Source organism: Choloepus didactylus, chromosome 6, assembly GCF_015220235.1.
Source record: "Choloepus didactylus isolate mChoDid1 chromosome 6, mChoDid1.pri, whole genome shotgun sequence".
Taxonomy (NCBI): domain Eukaryota; kingdom Metazoa; phylum Chordata; class Mammalia; order Pilosa; family Megalonychidae; genus Choloepus; species Choloepus didactylus.
The window spans coordinates 120253743-120276000 of record NC_051312.1 but is presented as its reverse complement, the minus strand read 5'-3'; the positions used below and the strand labels follow the sequence as shown (position 1 = coordinate 120276000).

At 34.3% G+C, this 22258-nt stretch overlaps 1 pseudogene; it reads left to right on the top strand.

The window, feature by feature from the left end:
• The first annotated feature begins 3943 nt into the window (after positions 1 to 3943).
• LOC119537280 lies at positions 3944 to 21311 on the top strand (annotated as a pseudogene).
• The last annotated feature ends 947 nt before the right edge of the window (positions 21312 to 22258 follow it).

The following is a 22258-nucleotide window of genomic DNA, read 5'->3' as shown; positions in this document are numbered from 1 at the left end:
CATTACCCTAATATCTAAACCAGACAAAGAAATTACAAGAAAGGAAAATTAAAAATAATATCTCTCATGAACATAAGTGTGAAATTAATTCATTAATTTCTAATGAATTATTAGAAAATAAAATTTAACAATACATTAAAGGAATTATATACAATGACCAAGTTGAATTTATCTTAAGTATGCAAGTCTGGTTTAACATTCAAAGTCAAATAATGTAATCCATCACATCAACAGGCTAAAGAAGAAAAATCATATGATCATATGAAGAGATACAGAAAAAGCATTTGACAAAAAACAGCACCAAATCATGATTAAAAAAAAAATGTTCAGCAATCTAGGAATAGAGGAGAACTTCTTAAACTTGATAAAGAACACATACAAAAAACCTACAGCAAGCATCATACTAAATACTTTCCCCTGAAAATCAGGAAAAAGGATGTCCCTTCTCACCACTGCTATTCAACATCAGACTACAAGTCCTACTTAATGTACTAAGAAATGAAAATGAAGTAAAAGGTACATAAGTTAGGCAGGAAAAAATAGAACTGTCTTTGTTACCAGATGATATGATTGTCTATGTGGAAAACCAAACAAATAGACAACAACAACAAAAAATCCTGTAACTAATAAGTGATTATAGCAAGGTTACAGAATGAAAGGTTAATGTGGAAAAATATATTGCTTCCCTACATTACAGCTATGAAAAACTGGAATTTGAAATTAAAGACACAAAACCTTTTAGATTAGCTCCAAATAAAAATGCAATACCTAGGTATGAAGCTAACAAAATACATACAAGATCTGTATGAAGAAAACTAAAACTCGGATGAAATCAAGAAGATCTACATAAATGGAAAGATATTCCACATTCATAGCTAGGAATACTCAATATTATTAAGATGCCAGTTATATGCAAACTGTAAATGGATCCAATACAACCTAAAAAAAAATCCTAGCAAATTATTTTGTGGACATTGACAAAGTGATTCTAAATTTTATATAGAAAGGCAAAACACCCAGAATAGTCATACATACCGAAGAGCAAAGTTGGGGGCCTGGCACTACCTGACTTCAAGTCTTACTATATAATCAGTAAGGTACAGTATCGGTAAAAGAATAAACAAATAGATCAGTGGAACAGAATTGGGATCTCAGAAACAAACCCACACAAATATAGTTAACTGATATTTGACAAAGGAGCAAAGACAATCCAATGGAGGAAGATTAGTCTTTTCAACAAATGGTGCTGGAGCAACTGGATATCTACATACAAAAACATCAAACAAACACAAAACAAACAAACAAAAGCAGACATTAAAACTTTTAACAATATCAAGTGAAAGTGGATCGTAGGACTAAATGTAAAATGCAAAGCAATGAAACTTCTAGGAGAAAATCTAAATTAACTGGCATGGGTGATGAGATTCCATATTAAACACCAAAAGCATGATCTATGAAAGAAAAAATTTTTGGTGAACTTCACTAAAATTAAAAACTCCTGCTCTGCAAACATTACTATTAAGAGAATGAAAAGAAAAGCCACAGAGTGAGAAAATATTTTCAAACCCATCTCTGACAAAGGCCTTATATCCAAAGTATACAAAAAACCCTTAAAACTCAACAATAAGAACACAAGCTACCCAGTTGAAAAATGAGTAAAAGAGTTGAAAGGATTCTTCACCAAAGAAGATATATAGATGGCAAATTAGTATATGAGATGACTTTCAATGTCATGTATCATTAAGGGATTGCAAATTAAAACAGTAATGAGATACCACTGCACATCTATTAGAATGGCTAAAATTCAAAACACGGACCACAACAAATGCTGATATGAATGTGGAGCATCAGGAATGCTTATTCATTGCTGGAAGAAATGCAATAGTACAGCCACTTTAGAAGATAGTTTGGCAGTTTCTTACAAAGCTAAACAGAGGCTTACCTTGTGATCCAGCAATTGCACACCTAGGTATTTACCCCAAGGAGTGTTAACTGATGTCCATACAAAAATCAACACATGAATATTTATACAAGCTTTATTCATTTGGAGGCAGTCCAAAAATTTGGAGGAACTCAAGTTGCCCTTCAGTTGGTGAATGGATGAACAAACTGTGGCACATCCATACAATGCTGTGTCACTTGGTGATGAAAAGAAAATGATCTAAGAAGTCACGAAAACATATAGAGGAACCTTGAATGCATATTGATAAGTGAAAAAAAGCCAGTCTGAAAAGGCGACACACCATGTGATTACATCTTTATGACATCCTGCAGGAGGCAAAGCTATAGAGAAAATAAAATCACAGTGGTTTCTTTAGGTTCAAAGTTATGAAGGGAGGAAGGATGGAGAAATGAAACACAGGGCATTTTAGGGTAGTGAAACTATTCTGTATGATACCATAATGGTTGATACATGAAATTACCCAATTGTCAAAACCCACAGAGTATATAACACAAAGAAAGAGCCCTAATGTAAACTATAGACTTTAGCTACTGATAATGTACCAGTATGGCTCATGAACTGTAATTAATGTTTCACACTAATATAAGATGCCAGTAATAGGGAAAACAATGTGTGTGTGAGGGAGAAGGGTATATGGAAACTGTACGTTCTTTATTTTTTTTCTGTAAACCTAAAGCCACTCAAAAAAAAACAAAGTGTATTATAAAAAATAATAATCAAGGCCTATTATTTACTTTTTATTCCATATTCTAAAATTATGAGAGAATGAAACAAAGCCTATCTTGCCCTCATTATAGGTTAATATCAACCTTATACTTGTATTACATGTATTCTTTATATTACTGTACTGTGGCATACAATACCAGTGTAAGGTTGTCTTCTTTGAATTCTTTACATTAAGGAAAAGGATTCAAATGTGATTTTGAAGATGTGAGTTTCACTTCACATCTACTTGCCTTTAAAAAAAAAAAAAAAAAAAAGGTGGGACTATGTTTTTTTTTCTTCCAGAAATGGAATTTGTTAGATTAATTTGGAAAACCAATAAACCAATTCTTATCTAATCAGGGGTCTAAAACAATTTGTCATCACTAATGGCCTGAGAATTAAAGAAACATTGGAGACTTTATAATCCCATGAGTTTTGTGGATAATTATTTCCCAGCTGAAATTCTCAAATGGCTACTTGCTTAGAAAAAGAATGGTTAGTGGAGAACCTTTTCCAAATTCTTAAAACAGCTAAGTGGCAAGACACTAGTGTATGAAAGAGATGTGGAGGGGGGGTGCTGGAGAAGAAAGAAAAACATATTTAAATTAATCTTATATATTATCCTAGATGGCTTTTATATTTAGTAAAGCCTGATTATTAAAGAAATAATCCTCCTTAATTAGTTTTTTTAATACTTCCACAGGCTCAGTTATACTATCTTTGCCTTAGGGTATAATTTAGTCAGAAATTCATATAGCAGCTTATCAATGACCACATGACCAATTCCTTCCATTATTCTGCCTTTTCAATAGCTTCCCAAGTAATAAGTACTTACATTTTAAAGCTTATGTAAACTGCTCTTTTTAAAAAATCATCATCATAGATGTAAAGCTCATAAAAATTTCCAGTGTTAAGTAACACACTTGTAGGTGAGAAGCTGGCCATTTTGTGGCCTGAAGTCCAAAATTCTGAATATTCATATGCTTGTCTTTCTTGCCAATGTCACTTCCTATAATTTGGCCTCTTTCTGTCAATAGCTAGTGAGTGCCTGCTCTGTGCCGGGCACTGTTACAGGTCCTGGGATGCAACGGGACAAGGGGACTCTGTCACTGCCCTCGTGAATCTACCATTTTAGCTGTACTGAAGTACACGCTTCTCCAAACAGAGCATGACTTTCTTGCCTTCCTCTCCTTGGCCATATAGAGGTAAGGGAAGGAAATGATTTATGGTCTTTGAAAAAGGTAAAGCAGCTTTCTAAATGCAGGGGCTGAAAGGATGGCCTCCAACCGCACAGACTGGCTATTCTCTCGTCTAGATGAAGAGGATTCAGTTGACCTTCTCTTCCCTACTCCCTCCATACCACCCATGCATAAACACTGTAATTGCTAAAATCACAGACTTCAGATTTAGAAACCCTCTAATCTTGCTGTGAGCTTGAACAGCTTATTTAGCATTCTGATTCTCAGTTTTTGTTGTGAAACTGGAACAATAATAGTATCTATCTCCTAGGGATCTCAGAACATTTTAAAGGGGCCCCTAAGATGTAGACTACGGAGCTTTGGATAGGAATAGATGTACCCCGGTCCTACTTCTTGACTAACAGCTCAGCACGAGGAAAAGGGAAAATGAGATTCTGTTATAAAATGGAGGTAAAAATTAGAAGTAAAGCAAAGGAATGGAATGGGAAGTTGCATTAATTAGCTAGAATGTGGGAGGAGCAAACTGACCATAAAATAGTCATTCTGGAGACTATTCTCTGTTCTCCCTGTTTCACCCGCCGATAGTGGTTCTCAAGATAAAGAAAGTCATGAACAAAAGGGCAAAATTTTCACAACTGCTTCTTATATGAAGCTTACAAGCACTTTTTTTTTTTTTTTTTTTTGTCATAGCCACATTGACTCCCCATCTCAAATTTGCAATCCCAATTAAAATGATTCCTTTGGTAAGAACAGCAAGTTCATCTGCCAGTATGCAGAGAACCGAAGGGAAACGATTCAGGAAAACAGGAGGAGAATTCACAGCATTTAAAAAACGTATCAAGTTACAGTTCCAGATAGCCAGGGTATCCTCATGAGCTTTGTCAGTAATATAAAGAGGGACAGGTATGCTGAAAGTTTTTAAAGATTGTGTTTTCTTGGGATTATCATAACAGCTGAGCATTAAAAGTTTTTCAATGGAAATTCATAAAGAAATGCTGAATGGGCATTTCAAAAACTTTGATTTGATATAGTTTTCATGTTTCCCAGAATACTAAAACCTTGAAAACATAGTCATTCCAAAAACAGCAGAATATCATTAAAATTCCTGGGATTAAAGACAAAACTTACATTAGTGCAAGCAAAAGTAAAATAATGAATTAAATATGAAGATACACAAGGGGATTTGCACTTGATCTCTGGTAGAGAAGAAAAGACACTGGCAAACGGAATTTTTTGTTGTTGTTGTTTTGTTCTGTTTGCATGCCTGTGTGTGATATAATGAGTATACTTTGTAGTTAGTATGAAGATAAGAAAATGTTCTAGGTTCTTCTGTGGTATGATTTATGAGGCTATGAAAAACTATTCTGTGACAAAACTTTTTTTCCTATCTCAAGTGTCTGGAACACTACAAAACTAGGACAGCCCCACTACAATTCCATTCTTTTTGTGATGTGTCACTACAGCTTTAAATGCAGATACTCCTAAAATTAACTTCTTGTAAGCAATTCTGAGCCTGTTGCACATAATGGAAATGAGTTTACTCTGTGGTTTTCTCTCTAACAACTAGCTGAGAGGGAAAGTACTTGAGGAAGAAGGATGAATTTTGGTACAGACTCCAATGGGGACAACTTTAAGCAGAGAAAGGGCTGCACGTGATGGGAGAAGAAGAGCAAAAAAAGGAATAGAGAAACACCCAAATAGCAACTATATCTCCATTTCACCCTGACTGCAGAGAGTACCCACAGACAGCATTTTGGAAATGAACTTTCCCATTTCTTTCTGAGCATAGATGGATATGGTTGACCACAATAGCCTTAGTGGAGATAGCCAAAGCAAATGTCAAAACATGAATTTAAACTTCAAAGGCAGTTACATGACTTTAGTAAAATTTGAGTTGCATTCCTTTCTCACATAATTCACCAGCAAGTCTGGAGTCCAGGAGTTCTTCTTCTGGGTTTGCACAACACTTTCTGGAGCATGAGTATAGCTTTGATTTAGCTGTTTGATTGTGGACTGGAAGATCACTGAAGTGTATGAAGCACCAGACAAAGAATGGATGCCTGTAAGAAGGGATGAGATCCTGGGGTTCAAAAGGCATGAAGATACAAGTACATGAGGTCTTACATTCCAGATGTAAGTCCATGCTTCCCAAGAATATATTTTAAGATCAAGAATATCAAACCCTTCCCAATACCAAGGCATAGAAAAATTATATGAGTTGTCAAAGGTAAAACAACTAGTCTATAGCAGATTTAGAACTGTTTATTAATATCCCAATCCAGTGCCCACAAGCCAGTTAAACTTTCCAGAAGGCTTTTAAGGAGTGAGCCAGAAGAAATCTTTAGCCAGAAGATCTCTGCAGAGCCTAGTTTTATCTATTACCAAATAATAGAGGGAGAGTCATCCTCTGTTACATTTCAAGTATTTAAATCAGACACACAAGTCCCTGAAATATAAAATCTTTACCTAACTGCAAATAACCAAAGTAGCTTCTAAAATTCTATAAGCAGGCAGAAAGACAGAGATACAAAACCGGCATCAAAATAAAAACAAAATGAAATTAGTCTATAGAACTCCAGAGTTCATGGAAAACATGAAACTTGTTTTTCTGCAGAAAACATATTTTAATGGAATGGGCTTGGAATATTGAATCCTGAGACAAATTTTTATGCCAATTCAGAGACAGTCAATATAAAAGAGACCTTAGTCTCTTTCTTATGAAGACTTTCTCCTTGTAAAATAGAGGTAATAATTACAGACCTAATTTGTGTCCCAGTATGCCCCTCCGAGTGGAGGGGGGCTGACCTGTGTGGTGTGTTTGCCAATTGTCCAGCACTTGAGTTGACTTCCAAGGGAGTTGAACTAGAGACAAACAAGGAGAAAACTCCAAGTTGGTGGCCAAAAGCCAAACCCCAGGAAGGCTACATATAAACACCAGAGAGCCAGGAAGAAAATGAGAGCTTGATTCTGACGACTAAGCCAAGACTGAGACAATGACTGAGCAGAAAGAATGCAGGATGAGAAAAATGTGAGAAGAGTCCAAGGGAATTGGCTGGTGGCTTCTGTAACTCATTTTCAGTTCATGGATGAATGCTTTATGGTTAAGACTGGAGTCACAGTGGATATAATATATCCACAAATCTAAACATGTATATATCTATATAGATAGATTCTACACACACACATATAAATACATATTCCTACACATATAAATACTTTATATACACATACATATATATATATTATACACACACACACACACACACACCCATTTCTGAACTACTTTTCTGTTTGAGAGGCTATGCTTAATGGTTAGAGCATAGGCTTTAGGGTTAGACAAGGTTTTAATTTCATTCCAAATTTTACTAGAAAATTACTATTTTTGCTTTCTAAGTCTCAGTTTCTTTATCTATGAAATTAAATAATAGCCTTTAGCCTCCAGTCTTACTGTGAGGATTAACTGAGAAAATGATATTAAATTCTAAGCATAATTCCTGGCATATATTAACTGCTTAATACATAGTCAAACTAATTATATTTTATCATGTTATGATTTATCAGAATGGGTATTCAAAATTAACCAATAAACTCCAGTTAAGTATCACCAAGATGTTTGTTATTAGATTATCAGCATGAGGTTTGAAAAAAACAAGGTAGATAGGTAATTACCTATTGGTAATTCCTATTGGTAAGGAGGAATAAAACAAAGTAAGCATTGATATACTGGGCCAACTTACCAAAACATCACTTTATTCCATTAAATTGCCCTTATGCAATATAAAAAAGAAACATAAATCATGTGTGAAAACTTTTGTTTACCTCTTTTTTCAGTGAAATCAGTAATATAGTTCTTGGATTTTGGGAAAGAAATCTACAAACCAAGTTGACTTCTAGTAATCTTTGGATAATTGTGGCATATAAAGGTTTTTATGAGTATGCTATATATTTTAAATGAATAACTATTTACTCATTTAACAGCTATTTATTTATCCTCCTCTGTGTGAGGCAATGTCCTAGACACTGAGCTAGAAAAATGATTAAATAAACTTTGAAATAGTTTTAAGCAATAGCACCTATAAATGGATACTTAGTGGATAAATATGAAGTAATTCTAAAATCTTTCTGCAAAAGGAAATAAAAATTCATGATTCAACTTTTCCATTTGGATTGCTTAGTATGTTTTTGTCATGACTTTTGGCTCAAAATTGGTGAATTATAGTTCTTAGCTTGTTTATATAGTCACTGAGATTATTTTTTTCTTTAATAATATCTTTGGTTTTACTAAAATAATCATCTCTAAAACCTATCAGTCATATACTTTGATCAGATAGAAAGACTTCCCACCAATAAAAAGCAATGTGGCCACTGGCTATGGACTAGCACTCCAGTAACCTAACACATTTTTAGCATGTATTTTTTAAATTAGGAAAATCATTAAATTCACATGGTGAAATCCTCCCAACTTGCTCAAACACTTTATGGCTCATTGATGCAGATACTACTTTGACCATTTTAATGACAAGGGGTACCCTGGACATGTGAAATGTGATTTAATGCCTCCAGGGCACCATTTCCTGCTCCTTTGTGGTCTAAAAGAAAAAAAACAGGCTCACTGAGATGAATCTTTCTCACAGAATTCCTATTCTACTTACTAATCCATTCATTCTTCTCACCTATTTTGGAAATGAAATGTAAAGAAAATGCAGGCATAATCCCAATCACAGCAAACTAGATAGAGACAATAAAGCCACAAGATGATGAGAGTCACAGGGCAATACTAATGAAGCTACATTTTACACTTCTCATAAAGTAACATGTCACATGGGATGGCAGCCCGGGTGTTGGCTCTTCCTGCGAGAGTGGACCTACCATGAGGAGTGCAGTGAGCTAGAACCTCCAACCTCAGCTCTTCCGGGTTCCATTTTATCGTTTGAGCCAAGATGCACGCTGCTCAGGCAACCCCCAGAAAACATCTCAGCACTGTGATGGCACTAGGGCATTGGCCATTCTTGTGCAAAATCTCCCTTTTGGCTGGCTGAGACTTTCTCCAAGCTATGCCACAGTCAGAACCTTTTCCTACTCAACCCTTCTCTCTTCCCCCTTTCCTACCTCAAATGCAAGAACAGCATCATGGTCTAATGGTTTTTCCTGCCTACTACTGCTCTCCCCACTTTCTATTTCACAAGCAATATCCCCAATGAATATTTTGTACTTTAAACTCTAATCTTGCATCTGCTTTCTATCGGGCCTGAACTAATGCATTTTAGTTCAACATATACTTAAAATAGTGGGCTTTGATGCTAAAAGGAAATACAGAGCAACATCCCTGAATTTCAGCAGCCTAGAATAAGGCATTATCTATACCTATGTAACTTATATTGTGCTATATTAGCTAAGACAATTTTTCCCATTTTCATAGTGGATAATTCTGAGTAATCAGGACAACAAAACATTTTAAAACATTCAGGGGAGGGAAGGAGATGGTTTAATCCTTCTAATATTTTTATTTTGTCCACAATGATATTATATTCTGTATTTACATGGAAATTTCCCTAAAGAAAATATATATTAGATATTAATTTTTAAAAGAAAAATACCAATATACTGAATGGTTATCATAGCATGATAGAATAGAAAGAGAATCTTAGAGTCAAAGAAAGCTAGATTCAAATTTCTTACTTAGCAGTTCTGTAACTTGGGACAATTGTTTTTTATCACTTAGCATTTCTCATAAATAAAATTTGAAAATTGAGGAAATGCAATAAATTGTCATGGTATATTGTACATGTTCAATAAGTGACACATATGATTATAACTCTTAGAGACTAACTGTTCTTTTCCTGCATTTATAGGAATTACTGTCATAAACCTAAAATTTATGAATATGCAAATGAACACAATTATTTCCAAAAAAATATTTAAAGTAAAATCCAAAACTCCAAAATATTTTACCTGTTTCTTCAGAATTTTCTTTGCATTTACATACATACTTATGCACATGTTTGTGTGTAGAGAGAATTTCTGTGGCTCATATAACATTAGTATTTTAAATTTTTTAAGAATTTTTTTAGAAAAATAGGTTTCCATTGACTGCCTATTAGATTATCAAATTGTAAAAATCATGAGCTATTTAACCATCACCTATTAGCGGATATTTGGGAAATTTCCACTTTTTCCTATTAGAAGAATTACTGTAATTAAACATTCTTCTTGGGCAAATACACACTCCCATATGTCTTATGTCATATGTCATATGCTATGACAAATACCACACAGTGGGTTTTGCTGAAGCAAGAAGAATATATTGGCTCATGGTTTTAGAGGCCAGAAATCCCAAATCAAAGCATTCTGGTGATAGCCTGTTGCAATCCTTGGGATTCCTTTCTTGAATATCTGCCTCCTGTTACATGGTGATGTCCTTGGTTGGTCTCCTCCTGTGGCTTTCACTGACTGTGGCTTCTCTTTTGAAACCTCCTGTAATACAGATTAAGACTCACCCTGTTTCAATTGGCCAGTAAATAGAATCTTCAAAGATCCTATTCACAAGTGAGTCCACACCCTGACTCATCTTAACATACTCAAAAATACAACTTATGAATGGGTTCACACCCACAGGAATGCTGTTTAAGACTTGAACATTTCTTTTGTGTTTGTTGGGTACATGATTCAACCCCCAACAACATATTCAACTGGAATTTATGTTTGAAAGGGTATTCACCTTTTAAATTTTGATAGAAACTTCTTGATTACTCTCTAAAAATTATATCCAATCAGCACTTCAGCCTTTGAATGTTTCTGTTTAATTTTTGTCCCAACTGAAATTTGTCAATAATTTTTTTTTTAATTTTACAAATTTGATGGATCAATAAAATCTTAATGTTATTATAATTCACATATCCCTCATTCTAAGTGCTGTTGAGCAACTTGCAATTTTCTGTGGATTGTTATAGCCATTGTCCACTTTTTGACTTTTGGGTTGTTTGTATTTATCTTATTGATTGGAGGGAGCTCTTTATATAGAATTACTATTAATCTTCCATATTTCCTATTAGTTGAGGGCTTGTCTTTTTAATTGGTTCATGATACTTTTCTTCATAAAGAATAGTTTCAATTTATTACCATTATTATCATTATTTTGTCAAATTTATCTTTTCCCTTATGGTTCTTGGTTCTGTATCTTCCTTAATAAAGCATCCCACATCCAAATATCATATATAATATTTTTGTAGTTAATTTTAAGTTCATCTTCTAATAAATGCAGATTTTTTTATATAGTTTGAGTTAGAAATCTAATTCTGTTTCATTCAAATGGATCATCAATTGCAAAAAAATCCATTCTTTTCCCACTTGGTTTGTAATTGCCTTATGCAATTTATCACAAAACTTTTTGCACTGATATGATTCTGAAGTCTTTCATCTGTTCTCACTGCTTATTCCTTTGTTACTGTCATACAATTTTTGTTCTTTTAAATTTGTAATATATTTTGATATATGGTCTTTGTTACAGTGCCCGCGAGTTAAAGTTCGAGACAGCCAATTAGAATTTTTAAAAAAGCCTTTATTAGCCGGCCGGCGACTGTTCACCGTTACTCCCCACAGGGAATTCAGTGAGCAGCCCCGACCTGTGTGTGTGCTGGTGCCTTATATAGACAGAAACCATATCCTGGAAACGCAAGCAAGCTATTTTAACAGAAGCAGAGTTGGCAGTTAGCTATTGGTTACAAAAGACAATTTCACAAAGAGTTTCACTTGGAACTGGTACAGTTATTGATTGGTAAAGAGTTACAAAAAGTTTCACTTGGAACTGGTGCAGTGATTGTTAAAGGGTTATGCTTGGCTGATACGTGCAACCACAGTTTCGCCTCCCCTGAATGGTAAAGTTTCACTTCCTTTAACTGGTGCAGTCTCACTCCCCACTCCTCATGGCCTAATGCCATTTACACAACATTTTTGTTTGCAGATGTTATAGGATTAAGGGGAAAGGGGGCTCCACTTCAGTCTTCTTAGCACATCTTTAATAGTCTTTTTTCTTTACTATTGTTTCATATTTTCTCCTCTACATGATCTGGACAATTAGTCTGATTGGGATGGCCTTAAATTTTAGATTAATTTAGTAGAAATGGACATATTAATAATATTAAATATTCTCATCCATTAATCTGCATGTAGAGTCTTTAATAAAATTTTGTTATTTTCTTCATATTTTCCAGCAATACAAAGTTTGTTCTTAGAAGGTTGTATTTTTAGTTGCTTTAGTGAGTGGTAATTTTGCATCATATTTCTGAATTGGTTATTCCTAGCAACAAAATAGAAAAACTATTAATTTTTGTATGTTGATATTTCCATCAAAGTTAATCAACTCTTTTATTTATTCTAACATTTTATTTTCTTCTGTTTTCTAAGTAAATTAAAATTAAAATATCTGAAAATAACAGTTTTTTGTCTTCCCTTTTCAAATATTTATAGTTCTTGTTAATTTTCTTGATTTGTTTCAATAGTTAGACCTCCATTAGAAAAATAGGCAATAGCCATGCGAATGGAAATTTTGGTTTTGTTTATAATGTTAATGAGTATTCTTCTAATATTTAGCCACTAAATATGAAATTACTGGTAGATGAAGTATATATAAATATATGTTACGTAATAAAAAATTCTCTTGTTTCTACAATTAAATTTACTTCTGGGGCAGTAAAATTGAGTCACAAAAATGGTATTGAATTGGGTTTAGATAAATAGTAAATATCCAGATGTTCTTCACCAAGGTTGCTTTGAAACTGTTATAAAGATTTTGTTCCATGTTAAATATATTTTAAAACAAAAATCATTGATAATACGTTATGAGTGTGATTTATGTCAGAAAAATGATGTTATAATCTAATCATTGCCACCATCAGTGATGAGACCCCAATGAGGGATCCAAGCCTATTGAGAGAAAAGGAGCTGTTCAAAAAATGAACTCTTTCCACTCCTGTAGAGAGAAATGTTCAGTAACTTCTGAGTCTTCATAATCATCATCATCGAAGAAGAAAAAAGCAAATATAGAACATGGTGGGTCATCAGGCTCTAAACAAAACTGTGGTTAGTTAAGCCAGCTGCTTAGGATTTTTAGTTTTAATTTTTCAGGAAACCATTTAGTCATGGCAAGTACATTTTTCAGTTCAGCATTCATATTGATTGTTAGGCACCGTGTTAAGTGTGAGGGATAGAAAGATAAGAGAATTTTTTAGAAAGATAAGAGAATTTTTGCTCTGAATATTTAGGTTATCTTTTTAAAAAATAATTTTATGACATTTTAATTTACATACCATATAGCTCACTTGTTTTAAGTGTGCAATTAAAAGAGTTTTAATAAATTGACAGATTTTGCAACCATCACCATGATCCAACTTTAGAACAATTCTATCACCCCAAAAGATCTTTACAGCCCATTTGCAGTCATTACATGTTCCCACCCCTAGACGAGGCAACCACAGATCTGCTTTCTCTAAATATACAGTTTCCTCTTCTGGACGTTTCACATAAATTATGCAGTCTTTTTTTGTCTCTGGCTTCTTTCTTTTATATATATATATACATATATATATATCTTTATTGAGGTATAATTTACATACCATTTGAAGTGCACAAGTCAATGGCTTAGTAAATTCAGAGTTGTGCAACCATTACTACAATCCAATTCTAGAACAGTGCCATCATCCCTAAAAGATCCCTTCCACCAATTTACGGTCACTCATTGTTCTACTGTTTTAGTTTGCTAAGGTCACTGTAACAAAGTACCACAAACTAGGTGCTTAAAACGATGGAGATTATTGTCTCACAGTTCTGGAAGCTAAAAGTCCAAAATCAAGATGTTGGTAGGGCCATGCTCCCTCTGAAACCTGTAGGGGAGGGTCCTTCCTTGCCCTTCCTAGCTTCTGGTGGTTTGCTGGTAATCCTTGATGTTCCTTTGCTTGAGCACTTCTATTTCTGCCTCTGTTATCACAGGGCTTTCTCTGCTAGGTCTCTGTGTCTCCTGTAAAGACACCAATCATAATGGATTAGGGACCACCTTCATCCAATGTGACCTCATCATAACTAATCATGTTTTCGCAGTCTGGATTTCCAAATAAGGTCACATTCACAGGACTCGGGGTTAGGACTTGAACACATCTTTTGGGAGGACATATTAAGCCTAAGACAACCAAGCCCAAACCTAAGACAACTGCTAATCTACTTTGTGTCTCTTGAGAATTGCCTTTTTGGACATTTCATATTAATGGAATTATACAAATGTGATCTTTAGTTTGTGGCTTCTTTCACTTAGTGTTTTTTGGTTTCATCCATGTATTAGCATGCATAATACATAGTTCCATTTTATTGTTGAAGAGTATTCCATTGTATGGATATACTGTAATTTGTGTATTACCAGTTAATGGATATTTGGATTGTTTCCACTTTCTGGGTATTATGAATAGTGCTGCTATGAAATTTCATGTACAGGTCTTTGTGTGGATGTGTTTTTATTTTTCTTGAAGGGACACCTAGGAGTTTAATTGCTTAATCATATGGTACATTTATGTTTAACTTTTTAAGAAACTACCATAATGGCTGCACCATTTTACATTCCCACCAGCAATGGTGAGAACTAGAACCCTAATGAGGGTTCTGATTTCTCTACATGCTGCCAACACTTGTCTTTTTGATTGTAGGCATTTTAGTGGGTATGAAGTAGTATTATGGTTTTAGTATGCATTTCTCTAATGAGAATGATGTTGATCATTGTTTCATGTGCTTATAGACCATTTGTATATGGTATGCAAATTGGTAAAATGCTTATTCAAATATTTTGTTCATTTTTAAAAATTGGGGTATTTGTCATCTTACTGATTTGTAAGAGTTCTTTGTATATTCTGGGTATAATTCATTGATCAGATGTATGGTTTATCAATATTGTTTCTAAGCCTGTGACTTGTCTTTTTACTTTCTTACTGGTGTCTTTTGATGTGCAAAAGTTTTTAATTTTGATGAAGACCAATTTATCATTTTATTCTTTTATGATTTTTGTTCTTGGTGTTTAAGAAAAAGAAATCTTTGCCTAACCAAAGGTTGTGAAAATTTACTCCTCTATGTTTTCTTTTAAGAGTTTTATGCTTTACATTTATGTCTACGATATATTTGAGTTTATTTTTATGTATGGTTTAATGGAAAGTTCTTACTTCATCTCTTTGTTTATGGATATTCAATAGTCCCAGCACCGTTTCCTGAAGACTGTCCTTTCCCAATTGAATTGCATCATCATCTTTGTTGAATATCAACTGAACATAAATGAAAGAGTTTATTTCTGGAATTTCAATTCTGTGTCATTGACCTATATGTCTGTCCTTATGCCAGAACCATACTCTCTTGATTGCTGTAATGTTATAGAAGTTTTTAAATTGGGAAGTCTAAGTTCTTCAACTTTGTTCTCCTTTTTCAAGATTGTAATAGCTTTTCTGGAGCCTTTGCATTTCTATATATATTATAGAATAAGCTTGTCTGTCAACTTCTGCAAAAAAGCCAGCTGGGATTCTATTAGGGGCTGCATTTGAGTCTATAAATCAATTCAGGAAGAAGTGCCATCTTAACAATATTAGTTCTTCCAGTCAGTGAACACTGATGTCTTTTCATTTATTTATTTGTTTAGTTACTTTCAGTGGTCTTTTATATAGTTTTTGATGCACAAGACTTACATTTATTTTATTAACTCTATTCCTAAGTATTTTATTCTTTCTGATGCTACTGTGAATGAAATTGTTTTCTTATTAGATTTTTGGATTGTTTATTGCTGATATATAGAAATACAATTGATATTTGTACATTTAAAAAATCCAATCATAAGGGAGCACATCCAAAAATGTCTGTAAACTCCCCATAAATCTTATAACTGAATGGATATTGGTATATTTTAACTAAATATGAAATATCTTATACATATACATATATAAAGCTTTATTATAGTTCCTCAGTTCATGGGCATTTTGGATCATGTCAATTAGGAAGTATTCTATTAAGCTTGCATTTTTGCATAAAATAAATGAGGAAAGTATTACCTGACATGAAATTCCACAGCATGATTTTGTTTGTGACATCTGTGTTCAAATCCATGTTTTATTCAAGACATATTTACTGAAGATCAGTTGTATTCATGTTGTAGTCTAGGCAATGGATATACTGCCATGAATAAAATAAATAAGTACTTTCTTCTCCATGAAACTTACTTTCTAGTGGTAGAGTACAGTCAAAATTACACATATACATATATAAACAAACAAACAATAAAAGAAAGGAAGGATACAAGGAAGGAAGGAAGGGAGGAAGAAAGGAAGGAAAGGAAGAAAATAATACAATTTCAAATAATAAGAATGATAAGCAAAGTGATGGTAGTGTGACGGGTGGGGTTGGAAAGAGAAGTGGTCTGCTTTCCGTGGATTGCTTGGGACAGCCTCTCTGAGAACATAACATTTGAGCACAAACTTCATTATTGAGAAGGACCTAGTAATGGGCAAGATGAGGGCCAAATAGAACCAATGGATTTGACAAACTGGAAGCCATTGGTGGCCCTCAAAAAAGGAAGTTGAGTGGAATTGTGAGGACATAACACTGTTTATTTTAGGTTAAGGAGACAATATAGAAAACTCTAATGAGAAGTTTACTGTCAGCATCAAAATAACACTCTCATTCTATCATCAACTCAGTTTATTTAATTGGGAAGATTTGACTAAGAGGGAATCAAAAAAAAAATCTTTTTAAGTGAGAAGAGCTTCTCCCTTTTTAAGTCAGGAGGTGATAAGAAGAGCAGTATAATCACAAATAAGTAAACAGTTATTCTTCCACATCTCCACATTTGTTTCTCTTTTTATTTCCTTAGAGGTGTTAGATGAGGAAAGGCCTGACTTCACCTCAAATTCCAGAGAAGTAGGAGGGAATAAAAGCAATTGTCCTTTTGTAATCAAGCTTAAATTAGTGAAGACCAACAATCTCATTTTTTACATGAATGAAACTTTGCTTATAAGTAACCATCTTAATCATTTGATTTGAACATTACATTTTGCAGGTGGACAGCTTTTGTGATATAATAGCATAAATGTCTATTAAAAACAGATTCAAAGATATTCTGATTTACGTTATCCCAAGAGACTCCAAATTGTCACTCTAGCAAATTCCCTTTGAAAATACTACTGAAATATTAAAAATTACAACAATGTGATTTGTGGTGTAATTTAGAAAGGATTTCCAGATTATAGAATGCCAGGTCACAGAATATCAGCATGTATTATGATTTATAAATATTTCCCTATATGGCATTTTTCAATCAATATCTTCTCTTTTTCTATCCTTAGAAATATGTAAAACTTATATATCATATTTCATTGTCATTTTTCCTTTGCTCTTTACCAGAGCCAATATCCATGTGGTCCTGGATGAGAAGAGATGCAAAAGGAGAGGATCCTAAAAAACTGTGCAAGATGCTCACGGTACACTTGACTTGTTTATTGGGATAATGCTACTTAACCTGGAAGATAGAGGAGTGTGGGGAAAATGATAGCTGTCTTTAAATAACTGAAAGACATCAATTCTAAGAATGATACATTTTTTTCTGCATGATTCTAGAGGATAAGTATAAGTAAATAACGTGATTATAATAAAGAAATTCCAAGAAATACAAATGTCCCAAAATGTTTTATAAGATTATGAGTTTTTCCTCATTGATGGTTGGACAAATATCAAGGACTTATACAAGGGATAAAACCTATGTGGCCCCTTCCCATGAAGAGGTTCTAGAGAACACATTAAGGAAAGAGGATGATAAGATAAACATCATTTTCCAACTCTGAGGATTTTTGATAAGTAGTATCCACTCTATTTTTTGTTTTTACTGTCTCAGAATCTTCCAATAGGGAAAAAAAAAAAAAAAATCTTTCTTTAAGCACCTCACTGAGAACCACTTTTTAGTTCTGCTTTTGTGTCTTACTTGACATGACCTGGAACAAAATAAAGCATGACTATATATCTGCTTGTGTTCCACAGTTTTTTTGTGCTTTTTCTTTTAATCAAGACAAGGTAAACTGCATTTATAAAATGAGAGCCTAAAAGCACCACTTTAAATCTCATTTAGGAAGCTTAGACACATTAGATAAACATAAATTTAAAAAGGAAGAAAGAAAAGTCCTGGGTTTTCAAGCATATGAAATTCTAAATGCCTTTGAGACAAAAATGAAATTAATTTCATAAACATTAATGGTGTCTAAATAATTTCCCAGCAGTGAAGGATAATAATATGTAAAAAAATTTCCTCTGAATATTAAATATGGTAGTTTGGAATAAAACAACAGAAAGCAATATCAAGCTTTCAAAATTTCTCTTTATTTTAGAATCAGGTCATTAAGTATTGCTTGTTAAGTACACTGGTGGTATATCAAATTATTGTAAAAAGAGTGAGAACAAAGCATCACAGTGGACCTCTTACTATGTCGGTCAGAGAAGATTAAAACACTGAATATGGATATATCATGCAAAGAATAATGTCAGTGTGAATGGGCATTTTGAGTCATTTATGTAGAAGAAAATAACACAACTTTATGAAAAGATCACTGGTTTTGGAGATAGGTATGGGTTTGAATCTTGGCCATATCATTATATGACAATTGGATTCCCTCAAAAGCATACACTGAAATATGATTCCAGTGCAGGAACTTTATTTGGGAGGCATACCTCATTTTATTGCACTTCACTTCATTGGACTTTGCAGATACTATTTTTGTTTTTTTGCTTGTTTGTTTTTTACAAATTGAAGGTTTGTGGCAACCCTGGGTCAAGCAAATCTTTAAGCACCATTTCTCCAACACTGTATGCTCACTACAAGTCTCAATGTCACATTTTGGTAATTCTGGCAACATTTGAAACTTTTTCATTATTATTATATCTGTTATGGTGATCTGTTATCCGTGATCTTTGATGTTACTATTGTAATTGTTTTTGGGCACCACCATGTAAGAGGGTGGGCCCAATCTACAAGTGACTGTTGTGTGTGTTCTGACTACTCCATTGTCTAGTTGTTCCCCCATCTCTCTCACTCTCCTCAGATATCCCTATTCCCTGTGATACAGCAGTACTGGAATTAGGCCAATTAATAATCCTAAAGTGGCCTCTAAATGTTAAAGTGAAAGGAATAGTTTCATATTTCTCACTTTAAATAAAAAGATAGAAATGATTAAACTTAGTGAGGAAGGCATGTTGAAAGCTAGGATAAGCCAAAATCTAGTCCTCCTGTGTCAAACTGCTAGCCAAGTTGTAAATGCAGAGGAAAAGTTCTTGAAGGAAATTAAAAGTGCTACTCCAAGAAACACATGCAAGATAAGAAAGTGAAACAGCCTAAATGCTTATATAGAGAAAGTTTCATTGGTCTGGATAGATGATCAAACCAGCCATAACATTCCCTGAAGCCAAAGCCTTAACAAAGCAAGCCCTAATTCTCTTCAATTCTATCAATGCAGAGAGAGGTGAGTAAGCTGCAGAAGAAAAGTGTGAAGCTAGCAGAGGTTGGTTTATGAGTTTTAAAGAAAGGAGCTGTCACCATCACATAAAAGTGCAAAGTGAAGCAGCAAGTGCTGATGTAGAAGCTGCAGCAAGTTATTCAAAAGATGAAGCTAAGATAATTGTTGATGAAACAGCTTTCAATTGGAAGATGATGCCATCTAGGACTTTCATAGTTAGAAAGGAGAAGTCAATTCCTGGCTTCAAAGCTTCAAATAACAGCCTGACTCTTTTGTTAGGGGCTAATTCAGCTGGTGGCTTTCAGTTGAAGCCAATATTCATGTACCATTCTGAGAATTATAGGGCCCTTAAGAATTATGCTAAATCTGCTCTGCCTGTCCTCACTAAATAGAACAACAAACCCTGATGTCAGTGTATCTGTTTACAACATGGTGTACTGAATATTTTAAGCCCACATTTGAGAACTACTGCTTGGGAAAAAAAGATTCCTTTCAAAATATTACTGCTCACTGACATGTGCCTGATTACCCAAGAGCTCTAGTGGAGATGTACAATGAGATGAATGTTGTTTCCATGCTTGCTAACACAGCATCCATACTGCAGCCCATGGATCAAGGTGTCATTTTGACTTTCAAGTCTTATTATTTAAGAAATACATTTTATAAGGCTGTAGCTGACATATACAGTGATTCCTTTGATTGACCTGGGCAAGTCAATTGAAAACTTCCTAGAAAGGAGCTATCATTCTTGATGCTAATCAGAACATTTGTGATTCACAGGAGCAGGTGCAAATATCAGCTTTAACAGGAGTTTGGAAGAAGTTGATTCTAACCCTCATGGATGACTTTCAGGGGTTTGAGATTTCAGTGGAGGAGGTAAATGCAGATGTGGTACAAATATCAAGAGAACTAAAATTAGAAGTGGAGCTTGAAGATGTGATTGAATTACTACAATTTCATGATATAACTTGGGTGGACGAGGAGCTGCTTTTTATGGATGAAGAAAGAAAGTGGTTTCTTGAGATGAAATTTACTCCTGGTGAAGATAGTATGAACATGTTGAAATGACAACAAAGGATTTAGAATATTACATACAGTTCATTGATAAAGAAGTGGCAGGGTTTGAGAGGATTCACTCCAATTTTGAAAGAAGTTCTGTCAGTAAAATGCTATCAAACAGCATTGCATGCCACAGAGAAGTCTTTCATGAAAGGAAGAGTCAATTCATGCAGCAAATTTCACTGTTGTCTTATTTTAAGAAATTTCCACAGCCATACTGTGGTAATTGAAGCTGTATATACCCCAGAAAAAATTATGTCCTTAAATATAATCCATTCCTGTGAGTGTAAACCCATTGTAAGTAGGACCTTCTGAGGCAGTTACTTCATTTAAGTAGTGACCCACCTCATTCAGGTTAGGACTTAATCCTATTACTGGAGTCCTTTATAAATGAAATGAAGACAGAGAACAAGAAAGCTATGGAAGCAAGAAGTTGAAGGGAACAAAACCCAGAAGATGAGGGAAAGACCAGCAGATGCTGCCATGTGCCTTGCAACGTGCAGAAGAGCCAAGCATTGCCAGTAGCCAGACTTTGGGAAGAAAGCATCACCTTGATGATTTCTTGATTTGGACATTTCCAAGGCCTGAAACTAAGCTAATAAATTCCTATTGTTTAAGCCAACTCAGTACATAGTATCTGCTCTGAGCTGCTTAGGAAACTAAAATACACCTCAATCTAAAGCAATCACCACCCATATCAGTAATCAGACAGCAACACTGGGACAAGACCCCCCACCAGGAAAAAAGATTACAACTCAAAACCCAGAGGATAACTCAAGAGGATATTTAGCATTATTTACAATAAAATATTTTCAATTAGTGTATCTACATAGTTTTTTAGACACAATGCTATTGCACACTGTAATGATTTAGAGTACAGTATAGTGTAAACATAACTTTTATAAGCACTAGGAAACCAAATAATTTGTGTGACTCATTTTATTGTAGTAGTTCCTTATTGGGGTGGTCTGGAACTAAATCCACAATATCTCCAAAGTATAGCTGTACACAGACACTGGTAATGAAGTAGGGAAGACAATCTGTAAAGGTATGTTTTTAAGCCAACTAGCACAGTGGATGACTGGAGATAAACCAATTTTCCATAGGGAAGCTCTGGATAATGGTGCACAATATGTACCTCAGATTCTCCTACACATACATGAAACAGTTGAGGTTTCTGAGACGAGTTATTGGTTGAAGGTTGCCCCAAGGGGGTATTAATTCCCAGCATTTCTGGTCAGCATCTTAAAAATATCATTAGATTGTGGTGTTGAATGCATAACTATGTTATCATACTGTGGACAGTGGATTGTATATCATGGATGATTGTATGGTGTGTGAATGTATTTCAATAAAACTGAATTTAATAATAAAAAAAAAGAATAAGTACAAAAAAAAATATCATTAGACACAGATGCTGATATTTGCAGTTGGAAGTGAAAGACCACACTGGCTCTGTGTGGAACTCATAAATCATCTGCTGAATTGACCTTGAGCCTTAGTTTCTTCATCCATGAATCAGAGATAATACAATCTCCTTCTGATTTCTACAATTTAGTGACATAAGGGAAATAGTTACTACTCAGCAAATATTACCTACTATCCCCAACCTTGCCTCTGATAACCAAATGGCCATATGGTCTTAGACCCTACATGAGCCCTTCAGCAGGCAGGCTGACATGGATTCATTGGGCAACCCATCCTCTATTGGACACCATTTAGTTGTACAATATAGGTCTTCCTTACAAAGTGCCTAACAGAGCTCCTGCCCTTTGCACATATTAGTCCTCAGTTTACTCTATGGGCTTGATCAGAATGAA